This window comes from Camellia sinensis, chromosome 7 (assembly GCF_055761805.1).
Source record: "Camellia sinensis isolate YWXY chromosome 7, ASM5576180v1, whole genome shotgun sequence".
NCBI classification, from domain to species: domain Eukaryota; kingdom Viridiplantae; phylum Streptophyta; class Magnoliopsida; order Ericales; family Theaceae; genus Camellia; species Camellia sinensis.
The window spans coordinates 187,904,162-187,922,031 of NC_138967.1; the positions used below are offsets into that span (position 1 = coordinate 187,904,162).

General features: G+C 31.4%; 1 protein-coding gene and 1 long non-coding RNA gene across 4 annotated transcripts in view; both read left to right on the forward strand.

Moving 5' to 3' along the window:
- Positions 1-17,870, forward strand: part of LOC145788988 (putative germin-like protein 2-1) — a 93,264-nt gene that overhangs the window by 5,627 nt on the left and 69,767 nt on the right. The gene's annotated exons all lie outside the window — the stretch shown is intronic.
- Positions 9,345-16,580, forward strand: LOC114311800 (uncharacterized). Of its 3 annotated transcripts, XR_014336598.1 has the most exons (7): positions 9,345-9,964; positions 12,323-12,372; positions 13,176-13,357; positions 14,245-14,287; positions 14,458-14,476; positions 16,152-16,187; positions 16,352-16,580. It is a non-coding gene; the product is annotated as an uncharacterized LOC114311800 (long non-coding RNA). The 3 variants fall into 3 exon arrangements; XR_014336597.1 differs by lacking the exon at positions 14,458-14,476; XR_014336596.1 differs by having other exon boundaries at positions 14,245-16,187.

Below are 17,870 nucleotides of genomic sequence, written 5' to 3' on the forward strand. Positions count from 1 at the left end.
AATTTTTTTTCTCTCCTCAGAGTAATACTGTGATGATTAAATTTTTATACCAAATTGACTTACCAATAAGACGTGGCACCTTTCGCTGAATTATTATTTGTTGGTAATAATTGAAAATGAGAGCCCATTGTTGTCAACTTTTAAATTGTTCAACTTCTATGCCATTATCTAAACAAAAATGCTATGTACTTTAGAAAATATATATTTAGAATAGTTCTCAAAATTTTTCGGCTCCACAATTTTGATAAAAAAAAAAGAGAGTAGTGGGTCCTTCTTATAATTGAATTTTGTTTTTTTAGTTACATTTATAATTGATGAATTTTGAAAAAAGTAGTATTATAGTTTGCTTTCATATGGAATAATTATTGTGTTGCAGTTTCAAGTTTTGACAAAGTAGTATGGCTTTGGAAAATTTGTTGAGAAATTTAATTCTAACATTACATTCAAGAAATTGTTGTATTTTAGTTGTAAGGATATATAATTAATGAAATTTTATGAAAATAATAATTTATTATTTTAAAGAATAATTTATTTAATTTTACTCATTGACACAAGATCACTGTCAAACTATTAATCACCGGAAAAATCACCAACGTTGGAAAAGTCACTAGAAGTAGCTAGTGTCGATCTCCGACGAGGAGTGATAGTAGTGGTAGTGACATGGATAGATCGGTAGATTAGGTAGACAAATAATTGACACGTGGATACATAGGTATGATTGAACAAGCTGGTACCCCTGTCTCTGACCTTGGCCTAACTGATAACCCCCAGAATTTCAGGACCCGTCCAATTAGTTATGGGCAGGACCTTTTAATGTGACCCGACTATCCACAATAGTAGTATGCAGGCGATTGGCCCCTTCCTTGGACAGGACTTTGAGAATGAGCTTGTTGTTGACGTTTAAGATTCCAATTACAATTTGAAGCCTTGTGGCCCTACTAGCCACATCGAAAACAAGTGACACGGTTGGGGCCTGTACTTCCCGAACTTCTCATAGAAACGGATTATGATGACTTGGTTAGTTGGGGCATGGACTGAGAAGATAAAGAAAAGGAACTCTTTGATTTCTTGGAAGATCCAGAATCGCTTTTTGATTCGACATAGTTTAGCCTCTTATGTCTTTGCCTTGCTTCATCGACCTCCATCGTAATCTCCACATATGCCGCAGCTTCCACCAGCTTATCATACTCCCGATACACATGACCCATCACCTTCATTAGTATTTTAGGCTTTAACCTTTTCTCAAATTTGAAACACCGATGTTCTTCAGTAGCTATGAGTTTAGGCACAAAACGTGCCAAACTAGTGAACATAGCTTCAAATTCCGCCACTGGTGTGTCTACTTGCTGCAACTCTTCGAATTGTTTCCTCAACCTTTCCCTGGTTGTAAGAGGCAAAAAATTCTCTTGAAAGGCATGAACGAACGCCTCCCAAGTATGCTCCACTTTCTGCTTTACTGTCTTCCACCATTGACCGGCCTCTCTTTTTAATTGATACACCGCCAAGGCCACCCTAAGCTCCCCATCGTTAATGTCTAAAATCTTAAATGATTTAACAATCTGCTCTAACCATTTATCCACCTTCATAGGATTAAGCTCACTACTATACTCCACAGGGTTAGAGCGGAAGAATTCCTTCTTCAAGAAAGAGACTCGGGATTCCCCTTCGATTTGTCCTTGCCACTTGCTCGGCTCGGAGGATTTCCATGGATTCGTAGAGGGCGCCCGCCTCTCTCGAGCTAATGCCCTTATTGCATCTTGGGCCAGCGGAACGGCCGTGTCATTTTGCCCTACCGCTTCTTCTTGGAGAGGGAGATCTTGCTGCGTGGCGTAGCCTAGCGATCTCTATAGGGTCTACCTCGACCCCCTCTTCCTCGTCCTGACATCCTATATGAAAACAAGGATAAGAACTAACTCTTAACCCACACACGATAGATGCTAACTCTCTTATTACATGCACCAGTTAAATGCATCATTGGGCAATTAAATCACATAACGCACACCACATACTCACATAAACACATAGTGCACACATGAGTTATTTCCCCAGGATTTTAACTAGTTCCATGGCACTTAGAGATTTCCTAGTGGAAAAAAGCATTGATCAGGTGCCTTTCTAAAAGGATTTCAATGATTGCAATGGACACAAGTCGTGTCCTAAGAGTTTAACTCCTTACTTACACAATCAAAGAAATCAATTTAAGACACACAAAACAATCCACTATTTCCCCTATCTAACGTAATAGCCCTATGCGGCAAAGTCGCTTCCCACAAGCTTCAGGTATTCAACCTGGTTCGCTCTGATACCAAATTGTGACGCCCCGAAAGGCCCTTTTCATACAATTGCACTTCCAAGTAGGGGTGCTCACGGATCGGTTTTGTGCGGTTTGTGGTTTGGTTTTGACCCACCTGCATCTATGCGGTTTGGGAAAAAGTTAACCCGCAACCGCCTGCAGTGCGATGTGCGGTTTGTGCGGATAGGGTTTGCAGATGTGCGGGCGATTGCGGGCGGTTTACGGTTTACACTTCTTTCTTTAAAAATTAATTTTTGAGTTTTTTTTTCCCATCGAATTTAGGCATCAGATTCATTTTATATATTCGTGATCATCTGACAATAATTTTCTGATGAGGTTACAAATAAAAATTCAATATCAATGCATTAAATGAAAGTACCCAAAACAAAGAGACCCTACACTAGCATTTTTGCCATGAAAAAAATGTATATCAATGCATTAAAGGTTGTACTCAATTAGAATTGTCAGTTCAGTAATTAATAATCAAACTAGAAGCTCCATCGACCACCAGAAGGAAAATCTTATTAGGAAAAAGCGGATGAGTCACCAATGAAAATCATATAAGAAACCAAGTTTAGAATTTGATAATTCTACGGCATTAAGAAAGTTGAGAAATACTTAAAAATAAGGATCCTAGTGTCATAGAGAACATAATGGTGCTTTTGTTAAAGTTACAAAGCTGGTATATAAAAAAAAATAGTAATAATAATAATTAAAGTGCGGGCGGTTTTTGTGGATTGCGGGTTTAACCCGCGACCCGCCCACAACCCGCAAATTTGTCATATTTCAAACCGCATTTGCCTGCATTATGTTTGCGAAACCGCCCATTTATATACGGGTTGGGCGGGTTGGGCAGTTTGAGCGGTTCAGATAAACCGTTGCCCACCCCTACTTCCAAGTAATATGAACATACAAGATCTAGGCAAAATAAAACAAAAGAACCATTTACTCATAGTTTTCTTTCCTTTTGAACTATTCACAAAGCGAAAGTTTACATAATTGTTCCATTACATTCCTCAAAACATTTAAAACAGTTCAAAGAAAAGAGGTAAGAAGTTAACATTAGTACTCCAAAAGGGCATCTTTCTTCTCACAATGCTTTACCCAAAGTTAGGTCACAGAAATCAATTTTAAAAAAAAATATAATCATCATCACCACTTCCCCAAGAAAACTTCAACAAAACATGCTAGCTCTATTGGCATCATTGCTTGAGAGGTGTCTCATCCTCAATTCCTGAAAATTGTTAGTTTTTGGAGTGAGCATAAGCTCAGTAGTTGATGCATTTAACAAATTATATAATCATTTGAAAAATTTATGCATCATGCAATGCCGTTTATGGGAATGTATGAAAAAAAGGTAAAATAATGCCGGAGTATGCTATTGTTATGATGCAATGTATTGTACATGTCTCATCTTTTCCACATTCTCAACAGGCAGTAACTCAGCCATGACATCCACAGGTAAGAGCCCAAAATCAAACATAAATAGATTATTATAGTCATATATAGAAAGAAAATAATTGCACATTTGCCAACTCCAGAAATGGCGGGGTGATGAGCACCCAAAACATCACAACCTTCTACATTTGTCGGCTCTGTAAACGACGGGGACGTGAACACCCAAAACCATCCATTTTCCATATTTGCCGACTCCAGAAACGGCGGGCTTGTGGACACCCCAAAACCTTTTCCCACATTCGTCCGGCAATATGCGCAGATAGGACAATTGGGCACCTTGACTCCCCGCGCGGGTACCAAATACAATACACAACTCAAATCTAACCCGACTTACTACTCGGACTCATAGACTATTTACCCTCTTCCAACTTTCAACCGTTTACACAAAGGTAGAGCCAAAAAGAAATGAATAATGGATATGATGCATGAATTTATAAACAATGCATTATTTTCCTAAAATGATATCAATTCATAATAATCCACCTCTTCACATTTCATAATTCAAGGATCTACCATCAAGCAATCATCATCTTCTTCTCAAGGTTTACATTAAGAAGGAACCTCCAATCTTACATTTCAATCTCAAAGTCAAGTAATTACACTCAGTTTCATGTTTTAGAAGTCAATTGAGCAAAACCCCTTTTTCTCTCCTTTATAAAATTGAGTTAATTATCCATCATAAACAATGATATTCCATCATAAAAAGTTTAATTCCTTCAACAATCACTGACTTTCACCCTCATTGATCATAATCTTAGTCAACAAGCTCAAATCAAAACATACGTATATATATACGTATAAATGACTCGCGAAAAATACCATATAAGCTACTCAAATAGAAGATATAAAGAGTTAAAAACACCCCTACCTCAAGTTAGTATGCTAGGGTTGCAATACACCCTTGTATTCCGAAGATCAAGTGAAACAATCGGTGAAAGTGACGATCTAGGTCTTCTTTCAACTAATCTTGAGGAATCTTGGATGGATCTCGAACCAAGAATGGGGAAATCTATGGTTTTGTGAGCTAGGGGTTTGAGAAAAAAGTGAGTTGGAGGGTGAGAGGAAGAGAAAGTGTAAAGAAAATGACTTGGAGTTGCTATTTAAAATCTACTGTCCCCGACAGGTTGCTCGAGCGAAGGTCCTGTCGCTCTAGCGTAAGGCACAGATAAGTGATCTCGCTCGAGCACAGCTTCCTTTGCTCGAGTGAAAAAAAACATGTCTCAAAAGTTTTGTAGAGTTTCACTGAGCTACAGTGAAACTACTGAGAATGTGAAATCTACGCTCGAGTGACAACTCCTTCGTTTGGGCGGCCCGCATGCAAAATTGCCATTTACTGGGAGCTAAAGATCTACGCTCGAGCGAGAAAAGCTTCACTCGAGGGGCAAAAAAACTCAGGGGTCACATGTGGTTCTCGGAGTCTCTGCTCTGGGCATGTATTTCACTTTCCCTATAGGAAACTAGAAGATGAAGAAGAAGAACATGCATATTCGTGTTTACATGGATGGTTGTTTCGATATGATGCACTATGGTCACTGCAATACTCTCCGTCAAGCTCGAGCCCTCGACAACCAACTCGTCATCGGTGCGGTCAGAGGTTGTAGGGCGATGGTCAGAAGTGGAGGTGGAAGTGAGAGTAAAGGCAGAGGAGTTAAGGTTTGAAGGTTGTGGCTGCTAGGGGTGGTAGTTAGGGTGGGATAGAGTTAGGGTTTGATAGGTTAGGGTGTAAGGATTGAGGTTATGATCGATATTATCATGTTTGTAATGAGAGAATTGGATTTTTTGTATTGTGTAATAAGAAATTGAATGTAATGAGAATTTTTTGTTGTGTAAGTAGAATTTCCCGTAATTCTTTAGTTGATATTTGCTTAAAATTGCATTATGTCCCTTTCAATTTCAAATCAAGTTAATTAATTGTTTTAATTGATGTTAAAAATATATTTCAATTAACAATTTTAGCACTTTTATTGTTGTATAAAAAAATAGTTTACAGTTTTAATTTTTTGTTAATTTTGTTAAATAAAAAATATAAATAAAGGGATATTTATAATTTTAAAATTACGAGAAACAATTTATATTTTAAACAAATCTCATAAGTTGTATTTGTAAGTGACTTTATTTGGTTTGGACTTTGGAGAATCAGCCTCGGCAACAACCTATCACAATTATAATTTTTTCTTTTTCTCTTTTAGAAAACTAGTGGTAACCTGTGCTATGTATGACATGTAAAAAAATTAAGAAATTTTTTTTTAAGGTCTCTGATATTAAAATTTTATAAGATAAAAAACATACAATATTTTCATAATAGTTGAGGGTCCTTCAACATTTTCACAGAAAAAATTCAATTGAGAGAAATTTCAGCCCGACTCAGAAAAATTTCAAACAAATTTGAAAACACAGAGAAATTATGTGTTTTGAAATTTTCTGTGTTGTAATTTTTTTTTTAATTTGAAATTTGTTTGGTTTACTCACAATTTTCTCTGTGTTTTGACCAATATGGTTTCCCTTAATCATTAACGCCCACTCACCATCTTAAAACGTCTCTTTCTTTCTCTTTGTCCATTTGTAGAGAAGCCATGGCCCTTTTTCCCTTTCCAATCCCTCTCCAAACCCCCATTTTCTTCTTGAAATTATCACTCTACACTTCTTTCTCACCAAAACCCTAATTCACATCCACATAATTTTCTCTCTCGTTCTTACTCTCAGAATTATGTTTTGGATACATATTTTTATCCTTCTATAAATCTTAATTTTGGCCATTAAAATGGCGGTTGTGATTGGAGATCGTTACCTTGAATTTCTGGTGAAGTTCATGGAGAAGTAAGCGGATCCCTTGATCGAAGGAACCCTAGTTCTGAAGCTGAACCCCGTCGGTCTCCATTACATGCAATCTAGACTTGAAGCGCTCAATGAGCTCAAGGGACTCCTCGCCGAAGCTCTGGTTGATTATCTCCGCGCTTACGTCTACGTGAGAAAGTTAAACGGTAAAGAGAGAGTTGAGTGGATTAGTGTGAAGAAATGGACGAGGAACCTTAAGTTACAAAAAAAAAAATATTGTGGACCTCTCTTACAACCAAAAGTTGGAGAGGGATATTAGACTAATTTTTCCTAAAATTAATAATATTTTTTTATACAAAATAATATAAATAGTTAAATTTTTGTATGCAAATTATGAAAACAAAGAATATTGAAATTTACAATTTAAGTTTCACAAATTTATCATAATTTATTTATTAATTTTTAATTTGTCACAAATTCAATCATGTAACTTTCAACCCCTTTGCTATAACCTAATTTTTAATTAAGTGAGAACCTATGTAGAAATTAAAAAATTTGAATTAAATTTGAATAGGCTTGGGTAGAGATATCAAATAAATTGAGCAACCAAAACAAAATTGTATATATAAATATATAAAGTTATTTACTAATTATTTTTTAAATAATAAATAAAATTAATTAAAAATTTAATATTAATGAACAAAAGCTAAAGCAATACATTTAAGATTTTCTAACAGAAATTTTCTTGAAAGTACTAAAAAAAATGAGTTGATACAAAAAAAAATTACTTTTTATAATGGCACAAAATAATTTAAATATGATTTTTCAGAAATTATTTTTAATTTAAAAATTACAATAAAATATTAAATAGAATAAAAATAAATTTCTTACAAAATAAAAGTATTTAAATAAAAAAAAACATAAGAAGAAAATTTAATATAATATTCTCATAAAATCTGAAAATAATTCTAGATGAATAGTAAATTATCACCTATAACCCTTATTAAAAAAAAAAGGTTTAACGAATCATCACTTTTAATTAAAAAAAAAAACTTTTTTTTTCTAATTTGTTTTAGCTAAAGTTACTTTTTAGCAATTTGTGCCAAAAATATTTTTATTTTTTTAGTTTAATTTGTTTAATTGACAATTGAGATTAAAAAAAATTAGCAGGATTCACCATATTTGGCAAGTGCTAAAAAAGTCTAAATGAATTATAAATTATCACATGTAACCCCCATTTTTTTATTATAAAAAAAAAATCACCAAAAATCACTTTTAACAAAAAAAATAAACATTTATTTCTATTTTATTTTAGCAAAAAGTCACTTCTAAGCTATTTAAACCAAATATATTTTAATTTGCTTAATTGACGTTTGAGATAAAATTTTTTTTAATAGAATCCACCATGTTTGGCAAATGCTAAAAAAGTCATTCATTTTTATTATTTTTTTTTGTCTTTTATTAAAAAAAAAAATTTATTTAAAAATATTATTGTTCAAATCCTTATAGTTTAGAAGGATATATATTTATTTTTTTTACAAAATTTAAAACTAAAAAATAAAATAAATAAAAGTAAATTTTTTTAATAGCGATTCATAATTTGAACACATATTTTTAAAACAAATTATATTTAGACCAATAATATTATGACACATGTGAATATTGATTTCATTCTAATTATAATAATATAATTTGAAGAAGAATTTAAATTTGAAATTTTATGTATAATTTAATAAAAGATGCATGATTTAAGGAATGAATATTGATTATATTCCAATTATAGTAACATTATTTAAGTCAGAATTCAAATTTGAAATTTTATTTTAAGAATATAAAATTAATTTATAGACCAATCATATTGTGACACGTTTTAATAAAAATTAAAAAAAATAAGAAAAAAAAATTGCAATGTTCAATCTTAATGGGATGACAAAATTTTATAATTATAATAATATATACATAGATGATTTATAAATAAAAAAATTCATACATAAAAATCATAGTGGCATTTTTAAAAAATTATAAATAATTTTAATGAGTCTTTTTAAGGGCACGCTTTTACCAATTCACTGTGTATGAATTTTTGTATAAATTAGTGCGTATAATACCACACTTTTTTTCCCCCTCTTTTTATTTAACAAAGAAAAATACTCTATACCATTTTTTTTTTTTATGACTAATTGTTCGGGCTAACTTATGCACACCTTGATTAATACTCTATATTATTTTTTTTATGACCAAATATCCCGGCTAACTTACGACTAATACTTTATGCTATTTTTTTGATGACCAAATATCCCGGCTAACTTACGACTAATACTTTATGCTATTTTTTTGATGACCAAATATCCAGGCTAACTTACGACTAATACTTTATACCATTTTTTTGGGACCAAATATCTAGACTAATTTACCCATGCAAAGTGTCCCTTTCACGTAGATCGGATAAATTTCAGACAGAGTTCACAAGCGTGGCTCCAAAAAACGAATTGCTCTTAATAAGAGTTGAATTTGAGACTTAAAAAGAACACACTCCTCAGTCTTAAGTTGCACCTACTAAACCAAACCCTTAAAATTTACCCTATACCATATTATAATGAGTAAATTACACTGACTTTACTTAAGTTTAAAATATATATATATATATATATATATCTATATAACAAGGGAGGGAGGTTTTTGAATCTTGATAAGACTTTTGTCTATTTGTCAAAATATACACCATTAGATTGATTCAATCCAATGGTTGAAAATGTCTCCCCCTTTGAACATTTTAATGGTTGAGATCAGTTTGGGTAAATATCAATGTTTGAGATCAGTTTGGGTAAATATCAATGTCTCTCTCTCTCTCCCTCTCTATCTCTCTCCTTTTTTCTCACCCTCAGACGTCTTCACTGTTTCTCTCTCTAATTTTGATTTCAAAATTTGAAACTCTATTCTCTCTCTCTACAAGTTTGATCTCCTATGGTGCCAACACATCACATACCCATACCCAACAACACCACAACTCATCACTCACTCTCTCTCTCTCTCTCTCTCTCTCTCTCTTCACAAAACCCATTTTTTGGGTCTCTTTCAATTCTATTTAAATTCTTTCATTTCTTGATTCTTTTTATTTTTTGGGGAGTTTTGTCATCTCTGTTTTTGAAGTTTATTGTGAAGTTTGTGAAGCGGTGGAGGATCTTCCCATTTTTTTTTTTGCAATCGATTTCTCATTTCAGAACTTTCGGCGATTTCAAGCTTGATCTGGGTTTTCAACGGCTTTGATCACTGTTTTTGTGTGATTGTAGTGAGAGAGAAAGAGATATGTTGGGTTTATCGAGGTTTATTGAGATATGTTGGGTTTATCGAGATATGTTGGGTTTATCGATGGCTGAAGGGGGATCTCATTACTGCTCTAAAAAGAAGGACGATATTTGCGGTGATGGTTGCGATAAGGTATTATATATATATTTTTTCCATGACATTGTTGAAATTTGTTATTGTCAATAATTTTTGTTGATTTTTGGGTTTTGGGTTAGTCATGGTTTGTTTGGCTGCTGAGAAAGTGAGGAAAAACAAAGGACTAGATGATTTTGACTTTCCAACTTTTTCCTTATTTGGTTCCCTCAAAAACCCAGACAGAAAGATGAAAAAGAAAACTAACCCATTTTATTTTATATTTTTTGGAAAGCCTTCCGTGATTGTGTTGGTTGAACCCTAACTTTCAATTGAAATACTATTCACTTACATTCTAAGACACATGTACATTGATATATATCATACATATACATACTTACATACACATCTGTAAACCATGTCTTTCCAATTTATGTTTTCATGTAAAAGCTTAGAATCTGTTATTATATATGGAGAATGAGAACTCTTTTACATCTCAAAGAAATCCATCAAGAAATGCAAGGTAGGGGTGAACAACATATACCCCTTTCAAAATTTCTGCATTGTGTTGTTTGCTTACTCAGATTACAAAATTCCCCCGAGTTTAATTTTCAATGGTGGGAATAGTTGCAACCAATGTTTCAATTTCGGTTGATTTGTGCTTTTGGGTATGTCATGCGTCGTTTGGTTGCTGAGAAAGTGCAAGGAAAGTCTAGATGATTTTGACTTTTCAACCTTTCCAAATCTGTGCATTGTGTTGTTTGCATACCCTGATTACAAAATGCCTTCAAGTTGTATTCATATTTTTAAGTTAGTCCCTAATTTTTATACTACATAGATTATGGTGAAAAAGTTCATTGTCAAATTCAAAGCTCTGTACCAATCCAAAAAAAAAAATAAAAAATCAAAGCAATGTGTATTGTATTGACTTGGACAGTGTTTGAAGTATGTCTTAATAAGGGAGGAAGGTTTTTGAATCTTGGAAGGTTTTTGAAGTATGTCTTAAAAAAGATTTTTATGTCATTTGTTTCTCATTTGGGTTTGATTGTGTTTCTTATTTATATTATGTGATTTGTTTTTCATTTATATTGCTTCAATTAAAATTTTACACATTTCAACATGATATGCATAAATTACAATTATGTCATTTGTATTTTTTTGTTTGAAGCCACAGAGATCATCAATTGAAGAGTTGGTTGCACATATTTTTCTTTGTTTTTTCTCTTTGATTTTGAATAATTAATAACTGTTGATTTGTTGATTACGGTTTAACTGTTGATTACGGTTTGATTTTTCTTCGATTTTGAATAATTAATAACTGTTGATTACAGTTTGATTTGTGGAAATTTGGGGAAATTTTCAAGAATTGAAAACTGTTTTCATTCACCACCTTAAGAGAAAAACTTCATTCAAGAATTTAAAAATCAGCCACCCGTTATTTATTACCAAATACCTGTAAGTATAATAGTCTGATATGAATCATGATTATTAGTTGCCCAAAAAAAAAAAAAAATCATGATTATTTGTTTTTTTTTAAGCCTTATTTTTTGTCCTCTTACATTTTATTATTATTCATAAGGTTGTCAATATCAGCAAAAGTGCATGAAAAAGAAAAGATCATATGAATTCATCTAATATTCATCAACTCCTAATTTTTTCTTTGTTCAGCCACAGAGATCATATTTTTCTTTGTTTTTTTTTTCTTGAGTATTGTTTTTCTTTAATTTTGGGTGCACTTTTATGGGTTTTGTTAATTTTGGCTGCACTTTACTTTACTTTAATTTTGTGCAACTATTGTATTGAGTTACTCTATTGAATGGTTGTTACCAAAATGTTCGAAACCCATTCTTGGTATCTTCTCTCCTATTGATTTAGTAGGAATTATTGGAAATAAGAAGAATGTTCTGCATTTTTTGATAATGCAGAACATTTCTGAGTGTTTATTCTTACTTGGACATGCATGTTGTTTATTCTTAATTTTTGATATTTTTCTTTTATACTATCTGTTTTCTGTTTTTAACCTGATGCATATGGATAGGTAGATGGAACTTACATAATATCGAAAATTTGGTTCACAAAGTATGTACACTAGCTCGGGAATCCACAGAATAACATGAAAAAAGCTGCTTGAGGGCATCAAGTTTGCAGTGCCTTTGATAGTTCGATTTATTTTTCATGGTGCAATTAGTGATCCAATTTTGTAAAAGAATTCTTCTACCAGATTTTGGAAATTTAATAGTTCAATTTATTTTTTGTGGTGCAAATTAGTGATCCAATTTTGTAAAAGAATTCCTTCGCTATATCCTTCGATTAAAACTGCATTTTCTACTTTATTTGTCTATTATTTCCTTTCTATTTTTAGAAAAATAGACTTTCTAGATGTAATTCTATTTAATGATTAGCTTTTTCCCCTTGCAGGTGTGGTTTATGGCGGGGTTTTCACACATTTTTTTATTGATTTTTATGAGGTCAGTCATTTTTTTCCCTACATTACTTGAAGCTATCTGTTGGCTTGCTGAACTCTATAGGGTTTTTGAGAATCATTGTGGAGTTTTTGAGAATAGTCAATTAAATTTTTTACAAATTTTACTTCAACAAGGTAAAACTTAATTACAATGGATTATTTTTATTTGGTAAATTACTTTTATAAGTTTTATTGCACAAAAACAACAAACCAAGGCATACCCCATAGCAAACAAAGAAACAACAGTATCAAAGAACCTTAAAAGCAATCAAGACAAGAACACAAGTAGAAATCATCTAATTAAAGCAATAAAGACAAACAGAACCTTAAAAGAAATTCCCATAAGTTACAATCATGCCTATTCATTCCTCCAAAAAATTCTAGAGTTCCTTTCAATCCAAACATGATATATAGGGGCAACAAACAATAATGTTCCCAAATGGGCCTTCATATTTGTTGTGTGTTATGCAACAAAGATGAGGAGAATCACTATTCATATTTGTTGTGTATTTCATGCATGGCTGATTTCACCTCATCAGGATAATTTACTTTTGTATATTATTTTGGCCTTTTTAAAAATAATAATAGCAATAGAGATTGGCCCTAATTATGCTTTGCCAAATCTTTACAATTTACTCATGATTGTCCATACTGTCCTATGCATCTCTCACTCATGCTTATGTATGCCTTTAAATGTTTAGATGTTCATGTCTTCTGTCAAATTTACATGCTCTTCTGCAATGCACTTGCAGACTGAATATATGCATGTTTATTTCCAATCATATTGATAAGTAGCTATTATTGCAGGTTATTGGAATTGATCTTTGTCACAATCTCTATTGCTGGCTATAGTTGGACTTGCTGAGGATAGGCATTGGAGGGTTCGACTTGCAATAATAGAATACATACCTTTATTGGCAAGTCAGTTGGGTGTGGGATTTTTTGATGATAAGCTTGGTGCTCTCTGTATGCAGTGGTTGCAGGCTAAGGTCGGTGCTGTTGCCCACTCTTGACAGTTTTATCTATATATCAAACTCTATACTTTTGCCAACTGTCAATAACTTAAAGCAGTCAGAACAAACTTACTTTGACATAAAAACTGCCTGTCAGTCGAAAGTGAGCTATTGGCTCAATATAATGTAATAGATTTGCTGCTCTGTTTATTTGAAGTGATTACCTTTCAAGGGAGTCCATATTTTCTTTTCTTTGTTTGGTGATTATCATTGTTATGTTGGTAAAATTGAATGATAGAGATGCGATCAATCTGTTCTGCAAGTTGAGCATATGAGGGCTACATTCAATATTTATTCTTTTGGCCATTTATTTATTTTTTATTCTTTCAAATTAGTTTATTACAAAGTTTATCGAATTATTATTTTTTTGATATGCATGTAGGATAGGAGTATGATAGCTATGTATTTGTGTCAAAGCCAATTTAATTATTTATTCCAGTAAATTAAAGGATTAGTTTTTTCCATTTTAATTGAAGATGAAATATCATTTCTGATAAGCTAATTTAGTAAACGCATAACCAAACACATAACTCGAAACTCCATACTTACTTTATGCTTGAAGTAGTTTAAACATGCTTTATACTTTTAATTAGATGATTATGCATAATGGTACCTCATAAGTGAAGAAGAAGGTAGTTTCACTTTCAACCCTTAATGTTTGTTTTCAACTATTCACTTCTGTATTTATTTTATTTTATTTTATTTTATTTGTGTTAAAAAAATAAAGTTATTTGAAAATGATCTTGTAGAAAATGATCATGTACAAACATTATGGTACTTTGATTAATTGTTTTATTTCTTTTGTTTTGATTGCTATATTTCTATAAATCAATTTCTAATATCTGATTTCCCTCTTGTTGCAGTTCATGAATTTTTGACGCAGTTCATCAGTTTCTATAATGAAAGGTATTCAATTTTTTTTTTATTTCTCTCATAATATTTTTCATTAAATTTTTGATAAATATGTCATTTCCTTTCTCCCTCTAATCATTAGTTTTTTCCCAAATTTTAGTTTGTTATTTTTTGTTATTTTCATATTGTGTTGTGTTTTTTTGTTGGTGGTCATCAATTTCTAGGTTCTCAATATAATCACAGGTACAACTCTCTCACACAATTTTTCTTTATTACATCTCTTTCATTATTTATATAATTTTGATAAAAGTTAAATTGTTTGGTTTGTTACTTTTTTAGTTATGTTTTAAACAAAGCTCCCTTTCCATTTGCATAAAAGATAGGCAAAATGGGACTAATGAGCAGTAAACCATGATTAAAAAAAAAAAATAGTATTACTCAAACTTTTTGCTTTTATTTGCTTTTTTCACTAGATTATTTTTCTTAATATTTCTTTTTTTCTTATGGAGCTTAGTAAAGGGTGTTGTAGTAGTCTTTGTAGCTTTTTTGTTAGTGGTTTTGGTGAATGTTAAAGTAGTGGAATGAAATTGAATGGATTAGTATGACCTATGCACTGTACACTAGATTTCTTTTCCCCCCATAAGAAAGTGTTGGCTTGGCCATTACATATTTTGGGGATTGTTGAGAGTGTGTGTTGAAAATTTAAACCAAAAAGAAAATGTGCATAATGAGGATTGAAAAAATTGAAAAAAGAAAGAAAAAGGAAGATAAACATAGATAAATCTATTTATTTATTTTTTTTTTTGTGAACACACAGACTAATCTTAGGTAACAAAATGCCTTTCGTAAGACAATATACGCTGGTAAATTTTGAGTTACTTTGGAAATAACTTTGTACTTAGTTTTGGAATCCCCTATTGTCAAAATAAAAATTGATGTCTAATTGTCTTTTAAATTGGTTTTTCAGGATTTATAAATTTACATTTTATTTAAGAGAAAACTAAAGTTGTAGGTTCTTTTTTCCTCTCTATTTCTGTCTTATCTTTTTAACCTCTTGGAATATGAGGACAACAAAATCGTGGTGTAGAGTTTTTGTTGTCCCATTGTTCTTCTTGCCTGGTTTAGTTAGTAAAGGAAAACAAGTGTTTTCATTTTTTGTCAAGTACATAATAAATGTAGTAAAACTAGATAAGGAAATATGTGAACAAAGCGAGTTGGACTGTGTGTGATGGCAAGTGGTGTTTGATAAATGATAGATGCTTTTGAGTAGTTAGAAAGTTTATTACATACTATGTGATGTTGATTTGAAAATACTGAACATTAGACATTTTTACTTTAATCTATCTAATCTAACTTTATTATTATTTTTCAAATTTAATTTTTTTTTTTTTTTTAATTTCAGGTATCGATATTAGAATGGCTATTGAACGACTTTCAAATCCTTTTAACTTTGGCCAATTTTTAGGGCAACAATTTCATTTTTAAAATTGTCTTAGTTAATATATTTGATGGCTTCTTACGAAAAGTACAAAATAAAGGAGAAATAATCTTGGGATTAATCTTCTCCTGTCCAATTTTATTACGGGTATACACTGTCATCCCAACTTTAATATTGGGATTAATCTTGGGACAAAATGTTTGGAGATATTGGGATTAATCTTGGGATTAATCCCAATATCAATTTTATAGCAATTGTTATCCCAACATTAATCTCAAAATGTTGTCATTGGGGTTTACCATCGCAACATCCTAACATAGATGGACATGAGTGATGACCCATCACTACTGATTGTCCTATATATAATGCAAAGGACTCCCAGATTGGGGACACACTAATAGACCTTTTTGAGACTCCTTTAGCTTTGCCATTCTATGTCAATAACTCAATTTTTTTTAATGTTTTTTAATTTCCCAACAGTGGCTTCAAGACGCATCGTTCAACACCAAAATAGAGGTATTTTACATTGTCTATTGAATTTTCCTTTTTCTGCTCTTGATCGCTGTTGTTGGTTAATTATGTTGTTTGGATTTATTGTTTGAATTCTGAATCCTGAAGGATTTGTTGTTTGGATTTGTTGGTTGATATTTTTTGTATTATTTTTAAAATTTCATGTACAGGACACAGTGCTTCCCTTTTGCAATAGTCAGCCTTCTATTTGACATGTAATTTTATAGAGATATGTCCAATTTTGGAGTTAATAATAATGTATTTTGGAGTTGAGCCCATCTCAAACTCAATTAAACAATGGACGTTTTATTTCTAGGCTTTTAAGTCTGTAGAAAATTTGTCAAAAACTTACTAAATAGGTTTTTGTTTTCAAGCTTCTTTTTTTCTCCTTCCTTGAAAGTTCAAACATTGAGTTTGCATTTGCTTTGATTGTTGGAAAACTTTGTTCTTTACCTGCTCGCAAAACTTTTTGCTTTATTGTTGACTATAAATGAAATAACATAACAGCAACTTAAAGATCGCATAAACACGTAATTAAACTAAAATAAAATTATTGGGGCATTAATTGAATTTCATTTGAAAACTCATCTATGTTCTTATAAAGTTTAATTTTAAATCCCTTCATTTGATTGGAAACTTCCACAGCTTCTGTGAACTTAGATAGATGTTTTTGAGTTTGTTTTATGGTGAGTCACCAAAGCTCAACAATGGTTGTTTGCCTATGCCATTTTCTTGGTATAGAAACAGGGATTTTCAGATCATAATTTTCTTGCCATTTTATTTTTAAGATAAGAAGGGTTGGGATTACAATTATATTAAATTAATAATTGATAATTGATAATCTATTAAATAGTATTGGGATTACAATTATATTCTAATTCCAACATTATTTACACCGTGCCTTCAGACACAGGTATACACTAGTATATATATATATGTAACAAATTCTATAATTTTGACATCATTACACTTTTTTTTCCTTTTAATAAGGTCAGTGTTGAGTTGGTTGGGTCATTGACCTTATGCTCACCCCTAAACTTGGATTGCACTCGTGGATTGGAGACAAATCTCAGTCAAAATAAAAATAAACAAATTTTAAGGATAAATTATAAATATATCTTTTGAGATTTATTTAAATTACAAATTATTTCTTGTAATTTTAAAAATTACATTATGCTTTTTAAAGTTTTTAATTTCTTAACAAATAAGTCTTTTAATTAATAAATTATTAAGTTAATTAACAGTTTTTAATAATGTTAAAATTTTATTTCTATTAATAATTTAGATAATTTTATTATTGTATAGGTAAATAGTTAAAAATTTCACTTTTTCAATTAATTCTGTTAAATAAAAAATTCTTACAAAAAGATATTTATAATTTTCTAAATCACAAGAGACAATTCGTATTTTAAGCAAATCTCACAAGGTGTATTTATAATTTACCCAAATTTTAAAATGTTAGTACTGATCTTTGGGAAAACATAACCACCAAATCATTGGGGGAAAAAAAAAAAACCCTTGGGGAGAGTAATAACCAATGGGATAAATGCAAATCTTCAAGTAAATTTGCAAATAAATAGAAGAAATACCACAATAACTACCTACATTAGAGGTGTTTGGCAAAGGTTTTTTTTTAAATTTTTTGGTTTAAAATCTACAAAATGACAAAATATGCTAAAATAATCAATA